This window comes from Tamandua tetradactyla, chromosome 2 (assembly GCF_023851605.1).
Source record: "Tamandua tetradactyla isolate mTamTet1 chromosome 2, mTamTet1.pri, whole genome shotgun sequence".
NCBI lineage: Eukaryota > Metazoa > Chordata > Mammalia > Pilosa > Myrmecophagidae > Tamandua > Tamandua tetradactyla.
In genome coordinates, this window is record NC_135328.1 from 129278086 (window position 1) to 129305635 (window position 27550).

The 27550-nt window shown below is 39.0% G+C and overlaps 1 long non-coding RNA gene across 11 annotated transcripts in view; it reads left to right on the forward strand.

Annotated features, from left to right (window-relative positions):
• LOC143673851 (uncharacterized) overlaps window positions 1–27550 on the forward strand; it is a 135348-nt gene that overhangs the window by 10458 nt on the left and 97340 nt on the right. For 6 of the 11 annotated variants that reach the window (XR_013170731.1, XR_013170728.1, XR_013170734.1 and 3 more), the window contains exons 3-5: window positions 1816–2120; window positions 2959–3103; window positions 9367–9640. This is a non-coding gene — a long non-coding RNA (uncharacterized LOC143673851). Of the gene's footprint in view, window positions 1–1815; window positions 2121–2958; window positions 3104–9366; window positions 9641–10401; window positions 10460–16973; window positions 17095–27550 lie in introns of all 11 variants that reach the window. The other 5 variants (XR_013170733.1, XR_013170732.1, XR_013170735.1 and 2 more) reach the window with 5 other exon arrangements.

Genomic DNA, 27550 nt, shown 5'->3' on the forward strand with positions numbered 1-27550 from the left:
TTATAAACGGGACTGCAAGTGCACAGATAGGGCAGTTTCAGGAACGTGAGCTCAACAGCCGGAGAGACCCTGGTAAATTCCAGCGCTTTTACAGGAGCGACAGGTGGGCTCCTCATCTGAAAAGGAGGGTGTCAGTAAAACTGCCTCGTGGTGTCATTCTCAGAACAGAGGTGTCGCCTGTACATCATTCAGCCAAAGGCCACTTAATAAGTAACGTGTAAATGTTGGCTTCTATCATATTCAGACACCACTTTGCTCTTTTCATTCAGTATTTCATTTAATCCTTACAAATGCCCTAATTATAGGAATAACCATGTTTTAATCCTAATCTCATTTTGTAAAGGCAGCATTTCTTCTAATCCCTATTCAGTATTGTATGTTTGAATCTGTAATTAGATAATCTCTCTGGAGATGTGATTTAATCAAGAGTGGTTGTTAAACTAGATTAGCTGGAGGCATGTCTCCACCCATTTCGGTGGGTCTTGATTAGTTTCTGGAGTCGTATAAAAGAGGGAACATTTTGGAGAGTGAGAGATAATCGGAGAGAGCAGAGAATGCTGCCGCACCAGGAAGCAAAGAGTCCACGAGCCAGCGACCTTTGGAGATGAAAAAGGAAAATGCCTCCCAGGGAGCTTCATGAAATCGGAAGCCAGGAGAAAAAGCTAGCAGACTATGCCATATTTGCCATGTGCCCTTCCAGCTGAGAGAGAAGCCCTGACCGTGTTCGCCATGTGCAGACTTGAGAGGGAAGCTCTGAAATTCATCGGCCTTCTTGAACCAGGGTATCTTTCCCTGGATGAATGCCTTTGATTGGACATTTCCATAGACTTATTTTAATTGGGACATTTTCTTGGCCTTGAAACTGTAAACTAGCAGTTTATTGCAGTCCTCTTTTTAAAAGCCATTGCTTTTCTGACGTTGCATTCCGGCAGCTGCAAACTAGAACACCATATTTTCAAAAAGGAAAACAGTTTTAAAGTTTATATAACCTTTAAATATAACTTTCAGGGGTGGGGGAGCTGGAATGCAAATGCAGATATGCTTCCCCAAATTCAGGTTTTTCCTAATAGATTCCATGCGTATAATTCAATGCTAACAGCACTTAGCAGAGCGGCTTGTCCCCAAATCTCCAAGACTGTGAAGGTGAAGTGAGTGTGGACACAATGACCCTCTCCCAGGTGGATTTATGCCGTGAATTCTGGCATCTCTCCAAAGACCTTGGGGCAGACTGAGGCTCTTGCCCTTCCTGCTCTGGCTAGTCTATGTCTGCGTTTAGTAGGCACAGCCTGATGTTCTAGTGCAGCGCTTGTCTGATAGGTAGGTAAGGGACCACGTGTGTAATTTTTAATTTTCTCCTAGTGACATTAATAAAGTAAAATACATAGGTGAAATTAATTTTAAAGAGACATTGTGTTTAACCCAAAACATCTGAAGTATTATTTCAACATGTTATACTAGTCACATTTCAATTACTTTGGTCACCTGTGGCTACTGACGACAGGCATGGGTAGTACAGTCCTGAAGTCCAAGACTCAGGTTTAAGGCCTTATATTAGTTCTCAACTGGGGACGGGGAGGGCCAGTTTGCTCCCCAGGGTCTTTTTGGAATGTCCGGAGAAAGTTTTGTCATCACAGCTGAGAAGGGAAGTGCTGTTGGCCTCTATTGGGAAGAGACCAGAGATACAGCTAAATATTCCACAATGCCCAAGTCAGCCCCCCATACCACACAATTACCCAGCACAAAATATCAGTACTGCTGATTTTGAGCAACTCTACTCTAGATGAAGGTTTCAACTAACCTGATTTTTCTCCCCAGGCCTAGGTCCCATCCTCTCTGGAATGAAGCATTGCTCATGGGGCAGGAAGGACAGAGCCGCACAAAGAGGAGACCTACCTGAAAGAACAGCCTTGCTGGCCAGAGAGTACTCAGCAGAGCTACAGAGCAGGGCAGAGGAGTCCAGAAAAGAGCAGGCCTTGAATTGGTCCATCAGAAGTCGTTTTTGATCCCCTTGCCCTGAGTGAGCCAGGTGGTGATGTTGCCACATCCACAAGCAATCCCAGTCCATGTGACAGTGGACATCGTGGATCAACTTGCAGAAGGCGATGACCTGGGTTAAAAGGGTGAGAGACTGCCCAGGAACAGCCACATGGCTGGGGGGCTTATGAGGGCATTATCTGCAGGGATGACAGAACCAGCCAGAGCTGAGGAAATGCTGCCTCCACCCCTCCTTCAAGGGCCTCCCATTTTCTTCATTCTTCCCTCCCTCTTTCTAGATTCTGAGTTGTTCTCATACGTATCAATCACCACAGGTTGCATCTAGAGCTTGTCTGTGGCTCCCTCTATCATGAATATGTAGAGTCACAAAATAATAGTACAGGTAGGGGATTTTATTTCTGACTCTTGAAAGCTTAATAAACTATCAGGCCTCAAAGGAGTGGCTTTTCCAGGATCACTTAGCACAGTGCTAGGAGTACTGGTGTTCAGTCTGTCTCAATAAGTCAACAGAAGTGTCTTATCAAAAAGTCCTCTTGAAATACAGCAACCAGTTAGACAACAGGATTAAGAAATTTTCTGTCATTTAAAAATCCCATCATTCTTTTTTCAGAATTTTCTGTTGATTTTTTAACTTGAGATATAAATAATATTAAGAAGCTATTAATATTAATCCTCTTTTAACTTTTTGTGAGTTGGTCAGAGGGGACATAGATTGTTCATAGATCCATAAGAAGAGAATTTAATTCAAGCAGTGAAAAATTGTGGGTTTAAGCACAGGTGATCCTATAGGAGATGCAGAAGTACCATCAAAGGATATGATAAAATTAAGTCCAAGATAGGCATTCTTTGTAATCATTTCCTTTAATACCTTTACAGTAACATCCTAAGAATAGAGTTCTTATGTACTTTTCTGTGTCACCTAATCGTGAACCTTTCAAAGTGAGCACAAATGTCTTGTTACAGGCCTCCGTGTACCTCACGGAGGTGGCTGTGGTGTTACCCCAGGAAGAGTGGCAGGTCCTGGGCCCCACGCAGAGGACCCTGTACAGAGATGTGATGCTGGAGAACTACAGGTGTCTTCCCTCAGTGGGTGAAACCGGCACAAAGAGTAAGTTTTTTCTGAATTTTATTTACCATTTCATTCCCATGGTAATTGGACAAGATCATATCTCACAGTTAGAAATCAATATATTTTACATATTGAACATCATAAAAATATTTTATAAAACAAATGATTTTGAAGAAAAATGGGCAGAGGACAATGATCTGGCATTTTTCAGACTAGAAAACATAAACACCTACCATGCATATCCATTACATTATCAGTAATCTGACCTAAAGCATTGTGAATTTACTCCCAGTAAGTTGTCAATGATTAAGAAGTCTGACACTGCCCAGGAAATAGTAATGTATGAGAAGAACTTCACAAGGCAGGCAGCAGTGGGAATTGGCACAGTAACCCGGGGGAAGAGGTGATCATTGACCTTAAAGTGAATATACCTGTTTTCTCTGTCCCAGCAGTTCCACTTCCAGGCTTATGTATTCTAGAAATGCTCTTGTATGTGTTTACCCGGTAAAAAGAATGGCCATGTCAACCTCATTTGTAAGGAGAAAAAATATATAAATGAACTGTATGTGTACCGGCGAGGCAACTTACAAATAAATCATCTTTTCATATAGTGTACTGTATTAACCAAGGGTAGCAGCCAGAGTAAATCTAAGAATCAAAATATATAGGCAAAAGTAACTCTCAGAAATGTATGTGTTAAATTAGCAATGCTTAGAAACAGTAAAAAGTAAACGGCCTCCTGTTTTCTGTACCAAAAATAGAGTCTAATTATATATGATGAAGTTACATCTGGGTTAAGGGGACCCAGCACAGGTGAGGAGAATCTAGATAGATTCAAATATCTTAATGACTGTGGTTATCTGAATATTTGCATTTTCAGTTTACTAGTTTACTTATTTCTTACAAAAGTATTTGTGTGTATGAGCAGTTTAAATAAGGAAAGTATGGGAGGAGAGAAATACAGATAATATAGGTAATGTTGTGTCCGTTCAAGTCTTTTATTGCAAAATCACATTAGGATGACCTGAATTTCTTTAGTTTACATCTACTTTTTTTTTTCCTCCACTGTGAAATGATCTCACACTGGTTTACTGAACTCACATGATCATTTCCTATTTTCTCCTTATGCTTGAAATGATATTCAAATATGTCCAGTCATCTGCCAAATGTCTTTCTTCTTTCTTACCTTGGATTTAATGGCAAAATATCCTTTGGCCCCATGTTTCCCTGTTACTGTGTGCTGTAGATTGGAAGCTGCTGGAATATGATGCGCCAGAACTGGGACAGCCTTTAGAAGGGGGTATTTCATAATTTCCAAGTTTACAGTTTTAAGCCTATAAAATGTCCAAATTAAGGCACCAACAAGAGGTCACATTCACTCAAGAAAGGCAGCTGGGTAGTCACATTGATGACATCAGCTGGTTCCTTCTCCTGTGCTCCATTTCATTCAGCCTCTGTTTCCATAAGGCTTCCTCAATTTGCTTTTCCAGGGATGGCTTTCATCTCTTGTGGAACCTGGCTGTCTCCAGGTTCTAGCTTGCCCAGCATCTCGCACTGACATCACCTGGGCTCCAAGGAGCTGTGTTGTAATTTAACTCCTATTTCATAAAGGCAGAATAATCCCTGTTCAGTCATGTATGTTTGAAACGCTAATCAGATTGTGTCCCTGGAGGTGTGATTGAATCAAGAGTGTTTGTTATGCCGGATTAGGTGAGGACGTGTCTCCAGGCATTTGGGTGGGTCTTGGTGAGTTTCTGGACTCCTGTGAAAGAGGAGACCTTATGGAAAATGAAAGATTCAAATAGAGCCGAGCAGAAAGACATGGCCACGAGGAGTAGAATCCACCCACCAGTGACTTTTGGAGATGAAGTAGGAACATCCATCCCAGGGAGTTTCCTGAAACAGGAATGCAGTAGAAGAAGCAAACTGATGATGCTGTGCTTGCCACAGGCCCTTCCACATGAGAGAGGCCCCCTAACCACGTTCACCATGTGCCTTTACAAATGAGAGAGAAACTCCGACAGTGTTCGACATGGGTCTTTTCCCTTGTGAGAGAAACCCTGAACTACATCGGCCTTGTTCAGCCAAGGTATCTTTCCCTGGATGCCTTCAATTGGACATTTCTGTAGACTTGTTTTAATTGGAATATTTTCACGGCCTTAGTAGACCTGTAAACTCACTACATACTAAATTTGCCTTTTTAAAAGCCATTCTGTATCTGCTATATTGCGTTCTTGCAGCTAGCAAACTTGAAGAGATTTTGGTACCGGAGAGTGGGGTGCTGCTGCTGCAGTTTGCAAATACCAAAGATGTTGGAACGGCTTTTTAAATGGATCAGGGGAAGAATCTGGGAAAATTGTGCTAACCTTTTACTAGAAGGCCTAGAATGCTGTGAAGAGACTGTTGTTAGAAATGTGGAATCTAAAGATCCCTCTGACGAGGCTGTCGACCGAAATGAGGCATGTGTTACTGCAAACTGGAAGGAAGGCGATCCTTGTTTTCAAATAGCAGATCATCGGGCAGGATGGACTAGTGGCTTTGTCTGGCAGGTAGATTTTAAATGCCATGAACTTGGATAGTTAGCAGAAGAGCTCTCCAAATGCAGTGTGGAAAGTGCAGCCTGGTTTCTCCTCACAGCTTACCATGAACTGCGACCAGACAGAGAAAGAAGCTGAGACCTGAACTCTTGGGTAGAAAGAAACAGGAAGTTGATGTTGTGGCAAATTCTGGTCTTTCTGGCAGAGAGACCCCAGAGAATAGTGCTCCATGTGAGGATGGAACCCGTCAGTCTTTTCAGAGAAAGCCAGGGTCAGACAGGGAGTTCTCCAGGTAGGATTTGTGGAAACTCCTCATGTCTGATGGGCATGATCCAAGGCCCCTGCCTAGGAAGCGAGAGAGTGCTGGGGGGACCTGTAGAAAGACAGCCACTGTCAGTCTGGACTGTGCGGTTCAGAGGAGGGCCCTGGTGGAAGAAAAGTAACTTCAGAGGCAAAACCTTGGAGGCTGAGGTCTGAAGTCGAGACACCTCGGGCCAGGAGAGTGGACCCACTGAAGCCCATGGAGAGGGTGAGTTTGCCCCACAGGCTGAGGATGGGCCTTCCACTTTGCTGCATGGCAGAGTCATTCCACCTCAGGCCTGGCAGAGAGTGAAGCACATTCCCTGGGGTTTGGGGAGAGCCTGGCTGCCACCACATGGTGGGGTGAGCATGTGCCGTGGAGACGGCAGAGAGCCCAGGTGCAGCCCCCATGCTGGGAGAGAGTGATGCCAAGAAAAAGGTATTCTCCCCAGTGTTCCCCAAAGTTGCCCTTGGAGAGAGGCAGAGCTGTGCATAGGCCTTTGGATCGGGTGGGACTACTGCTTTCAGAAGCCCCAAGGATGAATGGCTTTCTGACTTTGAAATCTAATGGACTTTGCTCCTGCAGGTTTTTGGAACTGCCTGGGTCCTGTGTCCCCTGGGTTCCCTTTCACCCTGTGGGAATGCGTATGTGTGTCCGATGAGTGTTCCTCCTTTGTACGTTGGCAGCAAGTGACTTGTGTTGGGTTTTTACAAGTCTAAAGCCAGAGGTTAATTTTGCCTTAGAAAGACCAGGCCCACAGGTAACTTTGAATGAAATTTGTAATAGTTTCTTTAAGTTGGTAAATAACATCTATAAATGTCAGAGGAAAAACACATGGAAAACATTTTGACAATTCTGATTTTATTAAAGAAATTTCAGTCTTTTCCTAGAGAAACCTAGTATTTATTAATGTTTTTTCAGTATCAACAGGGTAGTTTTATTCCTTTACTTGCATAAATTGTAATAACTAAGTGGGAAAATTGATATGTTTTCTTACTAATAGAAATATATTTTCCATGTATAAAAGTAATAATGACCAAGAAAATATGTGTGAGTGGGTGTATGTAGTTTAGTAACAAAAGGTCATAAAATATTCTGCTAAGGACTTCGAATTTGGTAGAGTCAGAAGTGGGCATATGAATTTCCAAAAAATTCTCTTCAAGATACATGAGGTACATAACAGTCATTTTCTTATTTATGTTCAAGCATGGCTCATGTAAATTTGAACAGCTTACTTGCTTTTCCTTTGTTTCTAGAGAAAACTCAGAGAATCACTTCTGTAACACTTTTCTCTTAATTCTGGACTTCATTTTCTAGTATCGGGTATCAGTTATATTTCGTAGCTTTGTTAACTAGAGCCATTTACATGTATCTTTATCTTTGGTACCTCTGAGTTTTAAAAAGTGTACACTCTAGTGGTAGCACGTATTTTTCCTTTATACACTTTATAAAAATTTCATATGCAGAAAAGTAGAAAATAGTTAAGATAAGCATACTCATCTGAATATAGGAATCATTAACATTTTTCCATATAGTTCTCCTCTAATTGCTTTTTGGTGAAATATTTCAAAGGGAATTACACATACATAACACCAGCTTAAACACTTTCAAATGCGTCCCTTTAAAAAAAACCTCCCTTCCTGATCACAATTAACAAGAGCAACATTAATTTTCCTTTTTATTTCTGCTATCAGTTCATCAGTAAGTTTCCCCAATTGTTTCCAAATGTCTTCCATAGCTTGTGTTTTCTCCACCCAGGGTCCTACAAGGGTCACACTATCATTTGCTGTTATGTCATAAATTTTAACCCATAAACCCTGGGGTTTTAGGGTCACCTGGGCTCTAGGTATCAGACCTTTAATGATGCCTTGTAATTCCTGAAGGCTTCGAAAAGAAAAACAAAGACAAAAGTTAGTGGCTTCGTGAGCGATGCGTTTCGGGACGTGCAGTCACGGGTGGTCTGCGGTTTCCTTGCTGTTCCCGGGGGAGGGCTGGGCGCCCTGTGCACGCGCAGTCCACACCTTCCTGCCCCCGCCGCCTGCGGATCCCGAGGGACCAGGTCCCGGTCTCGGGAGGGGGCGCTGGGGGCGGCGTCCCCGCCACCTCGGGACTAGCGTGGAGGAGAGGGTTCGCGACCCGGGCGGAGAGGGGAGTTCCGCACCTCGTGGACAATAGAAACTGTAGTGGGACTCAGAGCTCCCAGGAGCTGCGTCCTGGTCCGGAGCCTGTGCTCGGGGCGGGTCCGGGGGTGGAGACCCTGGGCCCAGCGCAGCCTGCAGTCTGGACTGGGAAGGGCCCCTGCAGCGCCGGGAAGACACTCGGGTTTGTAAAGGGACCGCGAACAGGGGAGGGAGCTCCACAGCCAGAGAGACCCCGGTAGATCCCAGCGCTCTCACAGGAGGGGCAGGCGGGTTCCCCATCTGCAAAGGAGGGTGCCGGTAAAACTGACTCCTGTTGTCATCTCAGAGCAGAGGCATCGCCTGTGCATCTTCCAGCCAAAGGCCACTGAATCATATGTAAATGTTGGCTTCTGTCATATTCGGAAGACTTTGTTCTTTTCATGTAGTATTTCATTTAAAAAGGAAAACAGTTTTAAAGGTTATATAATCAAGGTTACAAGGAGCTGGGGATCGAAGCTGCAAATTCAGATAAGCTTCCCAAATTCAGGCTATTCCTAATAGCCTCCGTGCCTAAAACCCAGCGTTGCAGTATTAATGGCACTTAGCAGAGTGAATCGTCCCCACATCTCCAAGACTATGTGGTGAAGTGAATGTGGACACAGTGTCCCTCTGCCACGTAGGTTTATGCTGTGAATTCTGGCTTCTCCCCAAAGACCTTGGGCCAGACTGAGGCTCTTGGCCCTTCCTGCTCTGTCAAGTCTGTGTCTGTTTTCAGTAGGCACAGCCTGATGTTCTAGTGAAGTGCTTCTCTGATTGATAGGTGAGGGGGCCACGTGTGTAATTGCAGATTTTCTCTTAGTGACATTGGAAAGGGAAAAAGAAATGGGTGTAATTAATTTTAAGAATCCCATTGTGTCTAACCCAAAACATGCAAAATATAATTTCAACTCATTAAAGCCTAGTCACGTTTTGAGAGCTTTGGTCACATGTGACTAGTAGCCCCAGACATGGAAAGTACAATTATTCTGTACCTTTATCAGGAGTTTTCTACTGGAGAGGGAAATGATTTTGCTGTCCAGTGTCCATTTTGGAATGTCTGGAGAGATTTTGGAATATCTGAGAAATTTAGGAATGTCTGAGAAATTCCAGAAAACTGGGAAGGGAAGTGTTTTGGGCATCTGTTGGGAAGAGACCAGTAGTAGTACGTGTGGGTGATATTCCACAGTGCACAAGTCAGCCCCCACACCACTGAATTATTCAGTACAAATCGTCAGGACTCCTGATTATGAGAAGCCCTGCTCTAGATGAAGGTTTTACTAACATGAATTATTTCCCCGGGTCTAGGTCCCAGCCCCCCTGGAGCAAAGCCGCACTTGTAAAGGAGCCTGTGTGGAAGAACAGCCTCTCTGGGCAGAGACTATTCCTCAGAGCTGCAGAGCAGGGACAGAAGAGCCCAGAGAGGAGCAGGTCCTGAGTGGCACCACCAGAAGCAGTTTTTGGCTCCCCCTGTCCTGAGTGGGTCAGATGGGGATGTTGCCACATCCAGAAGCCACCACAGTCCCTGTGACAGTGGACATCGTGGACCAGGTTGCAGAAGGTGGTGACCTACGTTGAAAGGGTGAGTGACTACACAGGAGCCGTCACATGGCTGGAGGGCTTGTGAGAGCAGGATCTGAAGGGAGGACAGACCCAGCCAGAGCTGAGGAAATCCTGCCTCCACCCCTCCTTCAAGGGCCTCCCATTTTCTTCATTCTTCCCTCACTCTTCCTGGACTCTCAGGTGTTCTCACACCGTGTCAGTCCCATGTTGCATTTGGAGTTCTCTGAGGCTCCCTCTATCCTGAACATACAGAATTTTAAAATGGTACTACAGGTAGGGGGTTTTATTTCTGACTCTTGAAAGTTTAATAAATTATTGGGCCTCAAATAAGTGGTTTTTCCAGGATCACCTAGGGCAGTGCTAGAAGTAGAGCACAGTGGTGTTCAGTGTGTCTCAATAACTCATCAGAAGAGTCTTATCAAAAGGCCTCTTGAGAAACAGCAACCGGTTAGAACAACAGGATGAAGACATTTTCTGGTATTAAACATCCCTTTTTTTTTGGAATTTTCTGTCAATTTTATAACTTGAGATATAAATAATATTAATGAAACATTCATCCTCTTTTACTATTTTGTGAATTGGCTAGAGGGGACATTAATTGTTCATAAATCAATAGGAAGAAAGTTGAATTCAGCCAGTAAAAATCTGGGGTTAAGCCTAGATGATGTCTAAGAGATGCACAAATTCAGGTGGTGAAAGCTGTTGTGGTCAGGTTTTTAGGCAGGCAGATGAGGAGCTCCCCAGATGTCTCATGACTCCATTCCTCTTTTTGTACATCAGCTTATCCATTGCAGTTCTCTGCATTCTTCCAAGGAACCAGAAAATGGACATATCTCTGGTGAGTTATTGCTTATCACATTGTTGATGGTGAGTGTTGTAGATATTTAGGGATCCACACATTAAAATGGAAAAGTGGAATTCAAAACAGATAAGAATCATTTAGGGAGGATATAGAAAAGCAGAACAGCAGGGCAGAGTCAGCATGTAGAAAAATGCAGGTCCTCTGGTGTTACAGATTTCCGAAGTGGAGGTGGGAGTTTATTTCTGACCTTTCTGAAAGCCACAGAAGAAAGTCAGGGAGATAATATTTATTTAAAGACTTGAAATGATAGGGAAAATAAATCAAACCTCGTAGAAACAAAACACACTGAAATCTGGGAAAACTTCCTGATGTTTTCCATGCAGTTGACAAGGCAGATGTTTTCAGTAAGCATCCTCAGGTTGAAAAAACCATCCTCGGACAACTGAATTGCATTGGAGCCTCTGTTGTCAATTGACTGGATGGGTCTAATCTAAATTTTACTTGTATCAAGTCCCAGTTAGCAGTGTCTTGGCTGGTCCTTACTGTCATAATTACTGTTGCATTATAGTAAGACTTGAAGTATGGTAGTGTAAGGCCCCCAAGTTCTACTTCTTCAAGAATCTAGTGACTCTTTTGGGTCTGTTGCATTTTCCTAGAAATTTCATCATTTACTGCAGGAATCATTGCTTAGGAGTTTTTATTGTAGAGGTGAATGGAATGTTGGATATCTTTCATTAATTTTATTCCTGGATATTTCATTTATTTTGACACTATTTTAAAGGATATTTCTTCGATTTCATTTTTCAGTTTGTTTTTAGTTCATTCAAATAGAATGGATTTTCAAATATTGATCTTATATCTAGCCATTTTAATATCTTCACCTATTAGTTTTAGTAGTTGATTTGTAGTTTTTTTATGTATTAAATGTGCACAATCATGTCTTTTCACATAAAGACAATTTTCCATCTCCCTTTCTTGTCTATTTTATCTTTAATTTGTTTTTTAGCTTATTGCTAAGGCTTCCAGTACAATGTTGACAGGAAGTAGTGATAACAGACATCCCTGTCTTATACCTCACTTGAAGGGGAAAGTGCTCAATATTTCACCATTAAATCTTATTTTCCTTCTCAGTATTTCTTTTGTACATACTCTTTATTTGAATAAAGAGGTTTCCTTTCTGTTTTAAGTTTCCCAAGTATTTTTTATCACGTATGGGTATTAAATTTTGTCAACTGCTTTTTCTATTTCTAGTGAGACCATCATATAATTTTATTCCTTCATTCTCTTAGGGATAAATTATATTGAATGTTTTTTTTAAATGTTTAATGCAGGCTTGCATTCTTGAGATAAATCCCATGTGATTATGATGCAGTATTCTTTACCTGTATCTCTGGATTCAGTTTGTTAATATGTGAATTAGTACTTTGAGTCTAAATTAATAGAGAGATATTGCTCTGTGTCAGATTTTGACATCAATGTACTGCTCTTATAAAATGAGCTGGGAAATAGTTCATTCTTTCTGTTCTGTGGAAGAATTTGGGTTAGATTGCAGTTATATACTTCGTAAATGTTCATATGTTATGGAAACATATACCACTGAAGCCTGATTTTCATTTTGATTACTTCTAATTATGTATTCAGTTTCTCTAATGTACTTTTTTTTTTGAATGGGCAGGCACTCGGAATCGAGTCCAATGCTCCTTTTATCCAGAGTATGGACACATGAGTAAAGTAATATGTTTTAAAGAAATGAATAATAGGGCGGGAAGAGGTAAAATAAATTGTGTAGATGGAAATACGAGTGGTCAATGAGAGGGAAGGGTTAGAGTATGAGATGTACAAGTTTTTCCTTTTTTATCTTTTTCTGGAGTGATGCAAATGTTCTGAAAACTGTTCATGGTGTTGAATACACACTATGTGATACTATTATGAGCCATTGATTGTACACCATGTATGGAATATATGTGCATGAAGATTTGTCAGTAAAAATATTTAAATAAAAACAAACCACAGTGTGATATCATCTGACACCCACCAGAATGGCCATTATTAAAAAAGATAAACAGAAAATGACCACTGTGACCAGCATGGCTTAGTGTGGGGACTGAAGGGAGATGATAGGGAATAAAGAAAGATGAGAGACAAAGATACAGTTAAAGCTGGGGACAGGTGGAACTCTGAGCTCTGATGGAGACTGAAAGACCCCAAGAGGTTCATCATTGTTATTTTATAGGGCTGTGAGGTAAAGAAAGTAACAAAAGTGTAACTAAAGAATGGGGAACGAGGAAGCACAGGCTGAACCATCTGCTTTCCTGTGCTGGGAAGAGTCAAAAGTTACACATGTTTCTCAAGGCCTCCTTCAGCCCCACACTCAAGCACCTTTGCAAGGCTTTAGTCTTTTCAGGACATCAGGGGCCTATTCCCACAGAGACAGCATTGCCATATCTCAGTGGTGAGCATGTGACCTCTGACTCATCCATGCCCGACAGTTTACAGCCATTTTCAATGCCTTCAAATACACTTCCCCTTTCTCTCTGCTACTTCTGCAATTCCCATTATGTGTATGTTGGTGTCCAAGAGGTCTTTAAGGCTCTGTTCATAGCTCCTCACATTGATTATTCTCAGTTTGCCTTTATACAAGTTTCCTTATTTTTCTTGATTCCTACTCAGATTTGCTATTATGTCCCTTTAGGGAGGATTTCATTCCAGTTATTAAATTTTTCCTTTCTATAGTTTCAGGTTTCTTTCTTTTCCTTTCTTTTTACTTTTTCTTTTCAAATAATCTCAAAATTAAAGGACAGCTGCAGAAACAATACAAACACCATACAGAGAAGTCCAGCAAACCTCCCCCCCCACCCCAGACACCCAGGCAGATCCACAAACATTCGCATTTTATCACCTGTGCCACATCAGTCTCTCTGTCACCTATCTGTCTTTCTGTCCTGTCTGTGTATCTATCTATCTATCTGTCTGTCTGTCTGTCTGTGTTTCTGAACATTAAGTGCAGGTTACAAATATACTATACTTAGACACATAAGACCTCCATGTACATTTATTTCCTTTGAACAAGGATATTCACTTATGTAATCACTTTAAGCTCAGTTGTGAAGTTCAAGAAATTCAAATTGATATAAAGTTTACAGTATACATTTAAATTTTCTCTTATGTCCCATTAGTGTCCTTTTGAGCCTTTTCTCCTCCATACTTAGATCCCATCCAATATCCTCTATTGCATTTAATTGTCATTATCTCTTTAATTTCTCCTTTCTCTTTCTTTGTTTAAATTGTGAGACATATGTACAGCATGACTCTCCCCTTCCTTCCCAAGCATACCAGTCAGTGGGAGTATCACATTCACAGTGTTGCAGGGCCCTCATCACCATCCGGTTATAAAACTGCCCTTTACCCCAAGCAGACACCCTGCACTCATTCTGCATTCACTCCTCAAACTTGGTAATGTGCACTCTGTTTCCAGTCTCCGCATTTTGCATATTCTCCGATATTTTCTTTGTGGCTACCTAGCGACTTAAATTTAACATCCTAAATCTGTAAAAGTCTCGTATTTGTATTTACTCTTATCATTTTCTTTACCAGAAATCTATTTCATCATGTGTGGCTTGACTCAATTTTCTAGTGTCCTTTTCTTTCAATGTACAGACCTTCCTTTAGTACTTCTTGTAGAGTTGGTCTAGTAGTGATAAAATCTTCACCTTTTGCTTATCTAAGGATGTCTTAATCCCTTATTTGTTTGTGTGTGTGTGTGTGTGTGTGTGTCTGTGTGTGTGCTGTATGGTGGGGATCCCATGTCATTCTTTTTCCATGTGAGTATCCCACTGTTGCAGCACCATTTGTTTACATTTTTCTTGGTTGCTTTTGCTTGTTTGTTTGTTTTGGGAAGCGCATGGTCCAGAAATCAAACCCAGGTCTCCTGCATGGTAAGTGAAAATTCTACCACTGAACTACCCTCACATATCCATTAATTTCTCACGTTTGAAAGATAATTTTGTCAGTTATAGATTTCTTTGTTGGAAATTTTTTGCTTATGATTTTTGAAATATGTCATCAAACTGCCCTCTTGCATCCATGGCTTCTGATAAGTTCCCAGCTCGAAATCTTCTTGAGGCTCCCCTGCATGTGGCATGTTACTTCTGTCTTTTGGCTTTTAGAATTCTCTCTTTATATTTGTAAGTCAACATTTTGATTGTAATGTTGTGCAGTTTCAGTTTATTTAGGTTTATTCTGTTTGAAGTTCATTTAGCATCTTCGATGTATATATTCATTAAATCTCAGAAGTTTTCAACCATTACTTCTCTTTAAAGTCTTTATCTGGAATACCCAGGTCTGATCTCCTCATTGATGGTTTCCAATCTTCTCTTTTGACTTGACCATAACTTCTTGTTTCTTTGTATTTAAAAAAATCTTTTGCTGTAACTTGGACATTTTGGTTTATTTTAAGCTGTTATTGCTAGGATTTAGATCCTGAACATCTATTCCTTACGTTTGTATCTAGCTAGTTTTATATCAGAAGTTTCATTGAATGCCAGGAGCTAAGAAAAAAAGGAAAAATGAAAATCCCCCTCCTAATCTTTGCAGGTTGATCTGTTTGGGTGCTCTCCATTAGAGTTTATCCATACAGAGTGTTTAGAGAATAACGCCAAGCCAAAGCATAGGGGCCTCCTAGGTCCTTTCTGCATGCGTGTCTGGTCTGGGGCATGCATATTTGGCCCTAGGAATCCTCCTTTTACAGGATAGCAATGTCCTCTGTTCTATAGGAAACAGATTCTTCACAGTCCCAGACACTGCACTGTATGTCCAAGCCAGCGATATCTTTCCCTAAGAGGCAACATTTGACTGCCTCCCATAATGTTCTGTGGGAACTTTCTGTACATAGGATAGGTTCTGTGACAGAAATCCCTCAGGCCACCAACAGACAGATTAGGGCCAGACACACATGCTGCCTGCGTGAGCACAAGGGTAACTCTGTTCCTTCTGAAATGAGGGTCAGGGATCCACACTGGGAGTGCAGGTCTCTTCCATGGCAGGCCAGTAAGGGAGGGAAAGGGACCAGCCAGGGCACCACAAGTAGTCTTTCTTGATTTGGCAGAAACCCTATTACTGCAGTCATTTAACTTTGTTTTTGGAGCTTTGAGAACCACATTTCTGCAAGTTCTTACTAGTTGTTCAAAGCTTCTTTGGGGAGTCAGAGCCCTGAAACCTTTTCACTCTGCCAGTTGGATCAGGTGAGAGCCCAGTGAGCTGGTTCTTTTTCAGAATCTCCTTATTGAACCTCTTATTTAGTGACACATTGTCTTCATACTTTCCTTTACTTCTCATTTTTGTTTACTAGATTCTAAAACAAATAGCATACAATTAACTGGCTCAACAATAATAAAATATTGACTTATGATTTCACAATTTAGAATGCTTGCTTCTTCCAGGGATTGGTCTCAGTTGGAGCTAATGAGCTCTGCAATTGAAGCACTATAGCAGCCATAGATAATACATAAAGGAGTGAACAAGTCTGTGTTCCAGTACAATTTTACTTACAAAACAGGTGGCAGGCCAGATTTTTCCTTTATATTGTAGTTTGCTAACCCCTGTTCTCTATCCTTATTAATTATTTAATTAAATGTCTATGTTTTACATGAATTAGAGAGTTGTGTTAAAATCGCAAATAACTGGATTTGTCTACTTTATGTGAACTTCTGTTTATATATTTGGGAAAGTTACATGCAAATTTAACTTTGCTTTATCTTGTTGAAGGGAACATTTTATCATTATAAACTGTTCCTCTTTATTTTTCATAATTCTTTCTTACTTTAACACCTACTGTTTTGATAATGATGTAACCCCCATCAACTTCTTTTCATTGGTGTTCACGTTCACGTGGTATATCATTTTACATCCTTTTCATTTTCAGTCTACAAATAACTTTCTATAGGAAATACTTTATTTGTTGTGGTTTTAATGTAGCCAGACAGCCCTTCTTTGAATTGGATTGTATGGTCCAAGGATTGGCAATTTTTTTCTGTAAAGAGTCAGATAGTAAGTATTTTCAGCTTAAAGAGTCATGCAGTCTCTGATGGGACAGTTCAGCTCTGCTCTTTGTAAATGATTGGGCATCACCCTGTTCCAATAAAACTTTATTTATATTAAAATAGTGGCAAGCTGGAATTGGCCCATGAGCCATACATAGGTTCCTGACCCCTGACCTAGAGTATGCCAAAGGAAATCTGTTAGGGTGTGGAATGAAAATTGTAGGAAGTTTGTTTATATTTTATATGAGCTACAAAAATTAGAATTAAAAAACAATAGCTTTTCTAATATATTTATCGATAATACATGTATATAACTTAATAATATATCCAAGTGAATTATATGCTGTAAGCAGTTTTTGTAATTGAGTACCTACAGAGTATGAGCTAAAATTAAGTCCAAATAGGCATCCCTTATGCTGTTTAAAGTAAACAGCATAAGAATAGATTTCTTGTGTATTTTCTATAAAACCTAAGTATGACCCTTCAGACTGAACAGAGATCTCTTGTTACAGACAGTGTCATTCTAGAATATCAGTGTGGAGCTCACCCAGGAATGGCAGCTCCTGGGACCTGCCCCGAGGACCCTGTACAGAGATGTGACACTGGAGAAGTACAGCCACCTTGTCTTAGTGGGTGAGCATGTTTGCATGACTCTCCTGTGTACCTCTCTACAGAAGATATTTCCTTTACATTTTGCCTGTGCACATGGACACTTTATTCAGAGTTTATGGTAAATATTTAATTAAATATTTAGTCTTTTCTTTCAGGAGTCTAAAGTAACTGAACACTCTTAGGACTAGAGCATTTGAAAGCAATGGGGAGTTTAGATGAGTCCTTCAGGATGCTGCCTTGGAAGCTTTGTCTTCTTCCACTTTTGGAAACCAAAAGGCTCATTTATCTGACCTAAGTTCTCAGTTGTTCCTGTTTCAAACCAGAGGTGGTTTTGAAGTTGAAACAAGGAAAAGGGCCCTGGTTGTTAGATGAACAGTTCTCAAACTAGAGGTACCAAGGTAGGTTACTGAGCAGTGCCAGACAGAGATTGTACATATTCAAAAAATATTTTTGCATGAGGAAGAACAAAGGAATGTCAGTATTGAGGGTGTTGAAAATAGTCATTCACAATTTAAAACTTCAACTTCTGTGTAAGACTAAAGGAAGAAATGTTTATTTGGTGCAAAATTTGTATTATGATGAGCGTATCTCCTAATTTAACTTGTATGGTCAGTTTAATTGAACAGCGTAAGTACATGGAACTTTGAATAGGGGATGAGATTTTGTTGGTTTGTCCAGGTTAGTGTGATGGCCTGATAAATCCCAGAGTGATCTGAACAGTGAATAAAGAAGTATTTGCAAAGACCCCTTGGGGGAATGAGGAGAAAGGGGGAAAACTCAACTTCCCCACTTGAAAAATTCCTGATATTCTCACAAGCAATGAGAACAACTGTTTCAATAGGCCAAGCCCTTGATCTTGGGGTTTGCCCCAAAGAAACTTATCCCTGAAAGGATAGGCTAAGCCTACTTAAAATAGATCTAACAGTCACCGCCAGAAAAACTCTTGTTACTCAGATGTGTCCTCTCTCTGCATAAGTCCATATGGGAAGAGAATTCACTGCCCTCCCCCCAGTACTTGGTATGTGAGTCCCAGGGATGGCAATGTGGGACAGAAATCCTGGGATGGAATGGGACTTGGCATCAAGGGATTGAGAAAACCTTTATGACCAAAAGCAGTGAGAGAGAAATGAGACGAAATGAAGTGTCAGTGGCTGAGAGATTTCAAACAGAGTCAAGAGGTTATCCTGGAGGTTATTCTTACACATGATATAGATATCCCCCTTATAGTTTATGATGATTAGAGCAGCTAGAGGAAAGTTCCTTAACTGTAGAGCAGTGTTCCAGTAGCCTTGTTTCTTGAAGATGATTGTATAATGATATAGCTTTTGCAGTGTGACTGTGTGATTGTGAAAACCTTGTGTCTGATGCTACTTTTATCTAGGGTATGGACAGATGAGTAAAAAATATGCATAAAAATAAACAAATAATAGGGGGAAAAAGGTTAAAGTAAATTCAGTACATTGAAATAAGAGTAGTCAGAGAGAGAGAAGTAAGGGGTGTGGCATTTGTGAGTTTTTTCTTTTTACTTCTTTCTTTCTTTTGCTGGAGTGATACAAATTTTCCAAAAAATAATGATGGTAATGAATACACAACCATATGATATTATGAGCCTTTGATTATGAACCATGTATGGGATGTTTGTGTGTCAAGATTGTATGTTTTTTGTGTACAAGTAAAAATGGTAAAATAAAAACAAAAAAACTCTTACCAAAATTGATACAGAAGAATTAAAATATCTGAATGCCCTAAAAAATCATTTTTTAAAGTCCTCATGCCATATATTAAATCAATGTTTTTCCTAACTGTATACCCTGGGAAAAGGCATTATTATACCCTATAGGATGCATAAAATAATACTTAGGGCATTTTTTTTTTATACTTGCCAAATATAGACATATTAACAGTAGATGGAAGAAACAGTTATATTCTTTATGAAATATTAGGCAGCTGCAGAAAAACTTGTTAAATGTTTAGAAGCATATTAAGCAGAAGAAACCAAAAGAATATGCCTATATGGTTACATTTCTGTAAAGTTCAGAAACAAGCAAAATCAACTGCATTTTTAGGAATTCGTATGTTGGTGGTGAAACAATAAAGAAAAGCAAAGATCAAGTTATATGAATATTAAAGAATATTAAAGAGTGGTGAAATTTCAGCATAAAGAAGTTGTGATCAGGCAAAAATAGTAAATACAGATTTGTGCAGAGCCAATCATGTTCTATTTCTTGACTTAGTTTCTAATTCTATATTAAAAATTATTTAGTACTTTGGAATGTCACATTTCATCTGAGTTTTATGCAGATGTATATTGTGTTTCACACCTAATAAAGACATAAGAGATGGACCAAAAGTGACAGATGATATTTGTAACAGATATAACCCAAACAGGTGTGCATTTAGAATGCATAAATAATTCAAACTTTTGTTAGTTGTGCTGTGATAAGGACTTCCTTATACCCCATATAAAGTTACACCCCTCATGTCCAGCACTGCATGTCTTCCCCTCCTTCACTTTATTTTTATCCAAACCCATTCTCACCATCTAATGCAACATGAATTGCTTTTATATACATACATGTATATGTATGTATATATATATGTGTATATATGTATGTCTATATACGTGTGTATATGTATGTATATATATGTGTGTATATATATGTGTATATATGTACATATATATATATATATATTTTTTTTTTTTTTTTTTTTTTTTTTTGCATGGGTAGTCACCAGAAATCAAACCTGGGTCTCTGTCATGGCAGGCGAGAACCCTGCCACTGAGCCACCATTGCTCACCCATTTATATTTTCTTTTATTGTCTATTTCTTCTGACATAAGGCCTATGAGGATAAGTATTTTTCACTGTTTTCCTTGTTTCATCCCCATTGTGCTTGAATATATGCTTCTCACACATTTAGAAATCAGTAAATATTTTTTAAAGTTGAATATCATACAAGTTATTTCATGAAGTAAATAATTAAAAAGAAAAATGGAATAAAAACAGATCAAACATTTTTCAAAGGTAAAAGTTCAAATACCTACCATGCATATTCATTACCTAATTAGTGATCTGGCAGGTGTAATTTCATGTCATGAGTTGTGAATTTATATACCCAGTAAGTTGTCAAAGAGTAAGAAGGCTGACTCTACCCAGAGAATGATAGTTTGGTATAATGTCATAAGAGGAATTTCACAAGGCAAGCAGCAGTATAAACTGGCACAGTACCCTGGGGAAGGAGGTGGGCATTACACTTAAAGGGAATACATTCATTTTGTATCCAGCAGTTCCACTCCCAAGCTTACATACTCTAGAAAAATTCTACCGTAAATGTTCACCAGGAAAAAGGAAGTCCATGTCAGCAGTATTTGTAAGAGTAAAAACTAGAAATCATCTGCTATGTTCCTACAAGGTTGCCTAAAAAAAAATCATTTTTCCATATAGTATGTTTCATTAGCTACATGCAACAGCAGGTATAATTGTAAGAATCAAAATATATAGCGCAAAAGCAAATCTCAGGAATCTATGTTACAATACAGTATTAATAATACTCAGAAACAGTAAACACTAAACAGCCTCTTGCTTTCTGCACCAAACATATAGTATAACTGTGAATGATAAGAGTTACATCTGGGGTTAGAAAAGAGGGGGAGGCATGATAGGTGAGGCGTATTCACATAGATTGAAATATGTTGATGATCTCTAGCAAATTGTGCTTTCTGGGCATTTGAATTTTAATTTTACTATGTTACCTGTTACTTAGATATGTACTTAGGCATATATCACATTTAGGTAAGAAACGTGTGAGAACAGATGAAGGGTAGACAATGCAGACAGCTATTTTAAGATCTGTCCAATCATTGTTCATTGCAAAATTAAACCTCTATGACACAAGTTCCTTTAATTTACGTCCATTTTTTCCTCGTTCACTGTGAAATTATCTCACACTTGTTAGTGAACTCAGATGGATCATTTCCTATTTTCTCCTTGCTCCTGAAATTATATTCCAGCATCTTCAATCACCTACCAAACATTTTTGCTCCATTTGATGGTTGTGATCATCCTTCCTACAGTCGATGTCTCCTTGAATTTAACATCAGAACATGATTTGGCTCATACTTTCCTATTACTGTGTAATGATGCTTACCCACCAATTAGTGAGTTGGAGCAACCATTTGTTCAGTTTGCCTTTTCAGCTGGGTCAGCAAGGTGGTTCTCCTCGTAGTCCCACCTGGGTTGTTCTTGTGGCTGCCATCATCTGGGTTCTTGACTATGGAAGGGTCATCCGGGATCGCCTCTGATATCTCAGGCCTCACCTGGAATGTGGAACAGCAGGGATATTTGGGCCTCTCTCCACACGGTCTTTCATTTAAGCCTTTTTTATGGAATCATAGTCTCAGAGATCCAAAAGAGCAGGCCCAAGTGTTGAAGTGCTGTCCTCTTGCACAGATCGCATTTGCTGATGTCCCAGTGGTCTAAGCATGTCACTTGGTCAATCTCTGAGTGAGTCTGACAGGGGACTTCACAAGGGCCTGTATATTGGGAGGCTTGATGAATTGGGGTCCATTAACCTAGCAGTCTACTACACCTGCCAAATAATTACCTCATGGCTGTGTGTCCCACCAGAACTGTAGTCCCATCTTTTACCTGCATGCAAGACTTCCTAATCTTTGACAATTGAGTCCTTTCATTTTCAATATATCAGAAACCAAAACTAAATTTTCCTCTCATAAACCATAAATTCTTCTCACATTCCCCATATCCATATTAGTTATTCTGTACTATCATCTTTTTGCTTCCATAACTGCCATAAAAGTTACTTTATGTCTTTGATTCTTTTTACATTTTCTCTTAATGATCACTGTACAGATCCTGTTGTTTTATCTAGAATGATGTCTTCTACATTTCCTTATATTCTCGGTTTCCATGGATGGATTCCAGCCAGAACCCAGAACCAGACCATGTTTCTCCTCATTTGGTAAAATTTCTAGTTAGAATTCAAATTTGTTTCTTTACATGAATATTTGGTTTCTCTTGCACTGACAGGTAAAGCTAAACCTGTGGTTTCATCTGTTATAACCACACTAGCATCCATTAGTTCCAGTCTCCTGAAATACATGTGCGACTCCTCCCTCCAACACATCTTTCGCTATTGAATACTGTTCCTCTGTAAATACTTCATTGAATGGATTCATTAAAAGTGCTTCGAAATTATATCTGTCATCTTATAAAAGCTTTCTCTCATTATGATTATTGTTATTGTTCATATAAAAATTCTAGCTAAATTTTCCATGCAGAAAAGGTGAACTCACTTAGTGGCTCTACCTCACAATCTAACACTTCACCATTCACACTGATATTTGATAGCATAGGACAGCACCCCACAAAAAAGAATGATTTGGCCTAAAATGTCAGTATTTCCAAAATTCAAAAGTGCACATATTAACCTTTTTTACACCAAAGAAATATCAACAGAAGTGAATATCCTCTGTTTTACTAAGTCTGGAATATAAGGTACTTAGATACAGACACAATCATTTTGTTCACCGACTGCAAAGATTAGGCAAGGGAGAAATAGATCATATTTATTCATTCAAAAATTTTCATATGGGAACCTTTTCTATATATATGTGCCCAATTCACATCCTTCTTAATTCTTACTTGTAAGGTATGATTGGCATGAGCATGATTTTATCTGGGAAAGGTCTCCAGTAAGTTCTTGTGCACAGTATGTGTGAACCAGTGATTTAATTTCTGCTCATAGGGGTTTTAAAAAAGGAGAGTTGTAGGAACATCTGCCAGAATGTTATATAGGCTGTGATATACGCTGCAGATATACCTGAAATAGTTAACATTCTACCTTTCATAAGGTAAATTTTCAATATTCCATAAAGTCGGAAAAGGCATTAATTGTGAGATAAACCATTCTATACACTACTAAGCGAAAATGTCCATTAAACTATAGCACACCGTCAGATACAAGATGAATCTTGCGTTCAGTCATAACAAATGGTTAGAAATAAAATGTCTCAAAATAGTTGCCATACCATGAGTTGTCATGGTATGAGTTGGCAGAAAATGAACAGTATGATTATGTTTCTGGGAAGTATATAGTAGGTCATGGCAGGCCTCCTGTAAGAACTAGAAAAAGCTGATTAATTTTTAAAATGCTACATTTAAAACATGAGAGAGGACTGCAGAAGTAAGAAGAACTAGATGAACTAAAGTTTTAGAGAGGAGAAGATTATTTGTAAGAGAGTTGAGGATTATCTGCCATTATTTTCCAGGGGCTGGGTGTATGTGGCATTTGTAAGTTAAGGACTTGAGCGTAGGATACACCGAGGGCAATGCTAGGTGGGAGAGGAACCAGGAAAACTTTCAGTAGTCATTTGGGATTGGAATTAAAAACTTCAAGGTGAGGGGCCTTGAATGCACAGCTGGGTTTCTGCAGAGGACGTTTGCTGAGTTGGAGCCTGCCAAAGGGGTGGAGAAGCTAGGGTGCAAGGTTCTAAAAGGCAGAGTTAAATGACCTGCAATCTTGCTGTGCTAAAAATACAACCATCCAAAGGGGGTGTGTGGGATGTGGGTATGTTAAGAATGTATGTACTTGTATGTTGTTTTATCAATAAAAAAAAATTGCTAAAGAGAAAGAGAAGGTTTTAGGAAAACTATTTAATCTGCATGTAGCTCCTGTTTCTTCAACAAAAATGACTCATAAATTTGACTCACAAGGAATGAATTTGCATCTATTTGTGAATTTATCATTAATAATAGAAATTATTCCACAAAGAAAGCAGTTTAGTGTATGTCAGAATTTAGCTTTTGATATTACTTTTAAGGTAACTCCTGCAGAGAAATTTTGTGGCTGTCATAAACATGTGAGAGCTCTGCTATGAGGAAGATATGGCCAAGTATCAAAAGTTCACATTTCAGTGCACGCTGTTGTGTGTAATGAATTTGGAAAGTCCGTAAAGTTATCACAGATGTTGGAGATCTTCTAAAGAAGAGAGCTTAGTCAAAACTGTAATCACACAACTCAAAAAATCTGGCCCAGGGGATAAACATTTTCAACTTAACCAATGTGAGAAATCTTCCAGTGGTCAGTGAGCCATTTTGAAATATAATACAGTTCACATGGCTGAGAAACACTCTGACTAGAATGTAATGGAAATAATTTCAGCAAGAATTCACACTTCTCTCAACCTTCTCTCACACTTCTCGGTTTTATAAAACTGTCACAGAGGAAACCTCATTTGTATGTAATGACAGACCACAAACTGGAAATAAATCCTTTGAATATGACAAAAATGGAAAATCCTACAAAACATCTGCCTACAAAGTATGTCGGAGATAAAACTCTATACATGTTATTAATGTGGGAAATCCTTCCGTTAAAAAGGACATTTCATTCGATGTCAGAAAACTCAAACGAGAAACAAGCAAGAAAGAAGGGAAATAAAGCAATCAAGATGGTAGACTTTAACTCAATCATACCAAGATCACATTCAATGTAAATGGTTTAAAATAAAAAATTGAGGATATCATCAAAAAAGACAGAGTAAGGAAATCCAGAGCTCGATCCTGCCAAAAAATAAAAAGAATGAGTTGACAAAAAACCCCTTTTGTAGAATGCGAGAATCTAGTAAAAGCATTAGAACAGCTAGGAGAAAGCTTGTTGGAGAGAAAAGCATCTGGCTTATGGAAAGAAAGCAGTTTCATCTTACAGTGCCTGCCTACCATCCCCACCCCGTAACCATGACAACGGCAGCTGGCACTGCTGGTGAAAGTTGCTAGAGCCAGAGGAAGCAATATGGATTCTGTTAAGATTGAGGTTTGACCTTCCTAGCAGCCACCTAAATTGCTAACACAAAGGCTTGCTTTTGTTTCACCTGACTTTGGGGAATCCCAGGGCTGGAATATCTTCCTAAAGGCCTTTTTGCCAAAAGCATTTACAGTCACACATATTGGCACAAAAGCCTGGGGCAAAGCATAACAGTCATGATGCTCAGTCACGAACTGAAGTCCTGAGAGGGAAGGATTTGGGAAAGGTGATATGTAGGGGAATAGGAGCTCTTAAAAGTGTGTTGTATAGGCCTAGAGAGACAACAATCACTCACTACCAACTAGCTTAAAGGGGCTGCAAAAGAAGTGAAAGCAAAGTCAGATTTAAAGTGGTTTGCCTAAGAGTTTGAGTGTCCCAACACAAAGCCAATCTATGAAGAGTAGGACAAAATCTCTCCCTCTCCCTCTCCCCCTCCCCAACTCTCTCCCTCTCTCTTCTCTCTCTTTCTCCTCTCTACTTTCTCTTTCTCTCTTACACCCCCCCCCCCACCTACAAACATTTAAGAAAACTGTCAAAAAAGTAAATAGCACTGTCTACTGCGCTAATGGAACACAGACTTCAGGGGTCAAAAAATGGCAAGGAATATAGGCTTTTCCAAAGATAGTTCAGAAAAGTCACTAAACAAGAAAACAAAAACAACTCATAAGAAGTAGCTACAGCAAACTCCAGTAAGGAAGGCATGTATTCAAAATTTCATTTTCAGCAAAAAAAAAAATTATGGATAATACAAAGAAACAAGAAAGTAAGGCCCATTAAGAGGAAAAAAATACAGCAGAGTCCCTGAAGGAGAGTCAAAAGACATATTAGACAATCACTTTAACTGCCTTGAATATTCTCAGTGAGATAAAGCAAAGCATGGTCAAAGCCAAAAGAAACCAGGAAAATTATATCTCAACAAATAGATAATATCAATAAAGAGAAAGAAGTTGTAAAGAGAACCAAAGAGAGCTGAAAAATACATGGCTATGAAAAATTCACAGAGTTGTTTCAAAAGCAGATTTGAGCAGGCAGATGAAAAATCAGAGAACATAAAAATAAATCAATTAAGGTCATCCACATGAGAAGGAAAACAGAAAAAATGATGAAGAAAAATAAACGAAGCCTAAGAGACCTCTGGGGCACCATCAAGCATAGCAACATCTGCATAATGATAGTGCTAAAAGAGGAGAAAAAAAGGAATAAAGAATATTAAAAGAAATCACAGTAGAAGTGTTTCTAAATTTAATATAAGATTTGTATGTATACCTCACAGAAGTTCAATAATCTCAAAGTTGGTTAAACTCAGATTTACACTGACACATATAATAATCAAGTTATCAGGACTCAAAGACAAGTGAGACTCATGCAAGCAGCAAAAGAAAAATGACTTGTCATGTACAAGAGATGCTCAATAATATTTCTTTCAGAACAACAAATTTCTCCTCAGAAACTATGAAGCCAAAAGGCAATTATGTGACAAATTAAACTGAAGGAGAGAAAAAAAAACTGTCAACCGAGAATTCTATACCCAGTAAATCATCCTTCAAAAATGAGGTCAAAGGCGGGCCACGGTGGCTCAGCAGGCAGAGTTTTCGCCTGCCAGGCCGGAGACCGGGGTTGGATTCCCAGTGACTGCCCTTGAAAAAAAAATGAAGGAGGGAGAAATTAAGACATTTCCACATAGAAATAGAGGAAATTCATCGATCTGGATTCACCCTATAGGAATAATTAAAACTCAGAGCCATATGAACAATCAAAGAACATACTTAAATGCAAAAGCAAAAAAAATGCTGAATATTTGACTTGGAATTTTTCCTATATGAATTAAAAGTCAAATGCATAAAGCAATAATTATAAATCATTTTAATGTGCACATAAAATCCAACAACAAAAATTTAAAAGATCCCAAGTCAATAACAATACTTTAGGGGTCATAATGTAAGTATCTAGTATCAAGAACATGTAAAGAACTCATAATGTAAAGAACTCATAACTCAGCAGTAAAAGACAAACAACCCAGTTTTAAAATGGAGAAACTCTTGAATAGATGTTTCCCCAAAAAGTATATTAAAATGGCGAATAAATACATGAAAAAAATATTAACATCATTAATCATTAGGAAAATGAAAAAAAAAATCACATTCCGATACTATGTCACATCTACGAGGATGACTATAAGCCAAAAAAGCAGAGAATAACTGGTGAAACTGTGGAGAATTTTATATTATATTTTGTTTTTGCTGTGGGAATATAAAATTGTGGAACATTGGAAAAAATCATACATTAATTACAGAATTATCATATGACTCTAATTCCAATTGAGTTAGATAACCAAAAGAATTGAAAACAGATATTCAAATGCAAATTTGTACCTGATTGTTGGAGCAGCACTATTTATAATAGTGAAAAGGTGGAAAAAACCTAAATGTCTATTAACAAATGAGTGGGTAAACAAAAAGTGGTATATCCGAACAATAGGCTATTACTCATATCCAAACAATACACTATTACTCAGCAATAAAAATAAATGTAGTATAGAGACATACTATGACATGTATGGACCTTGAACAATTACTGAAAGAAAGGAAACAAAAAGATCAATTTTATTATTCTGTTTTTATGAAATATCCGAAATAGTTAAATCAATGAATATA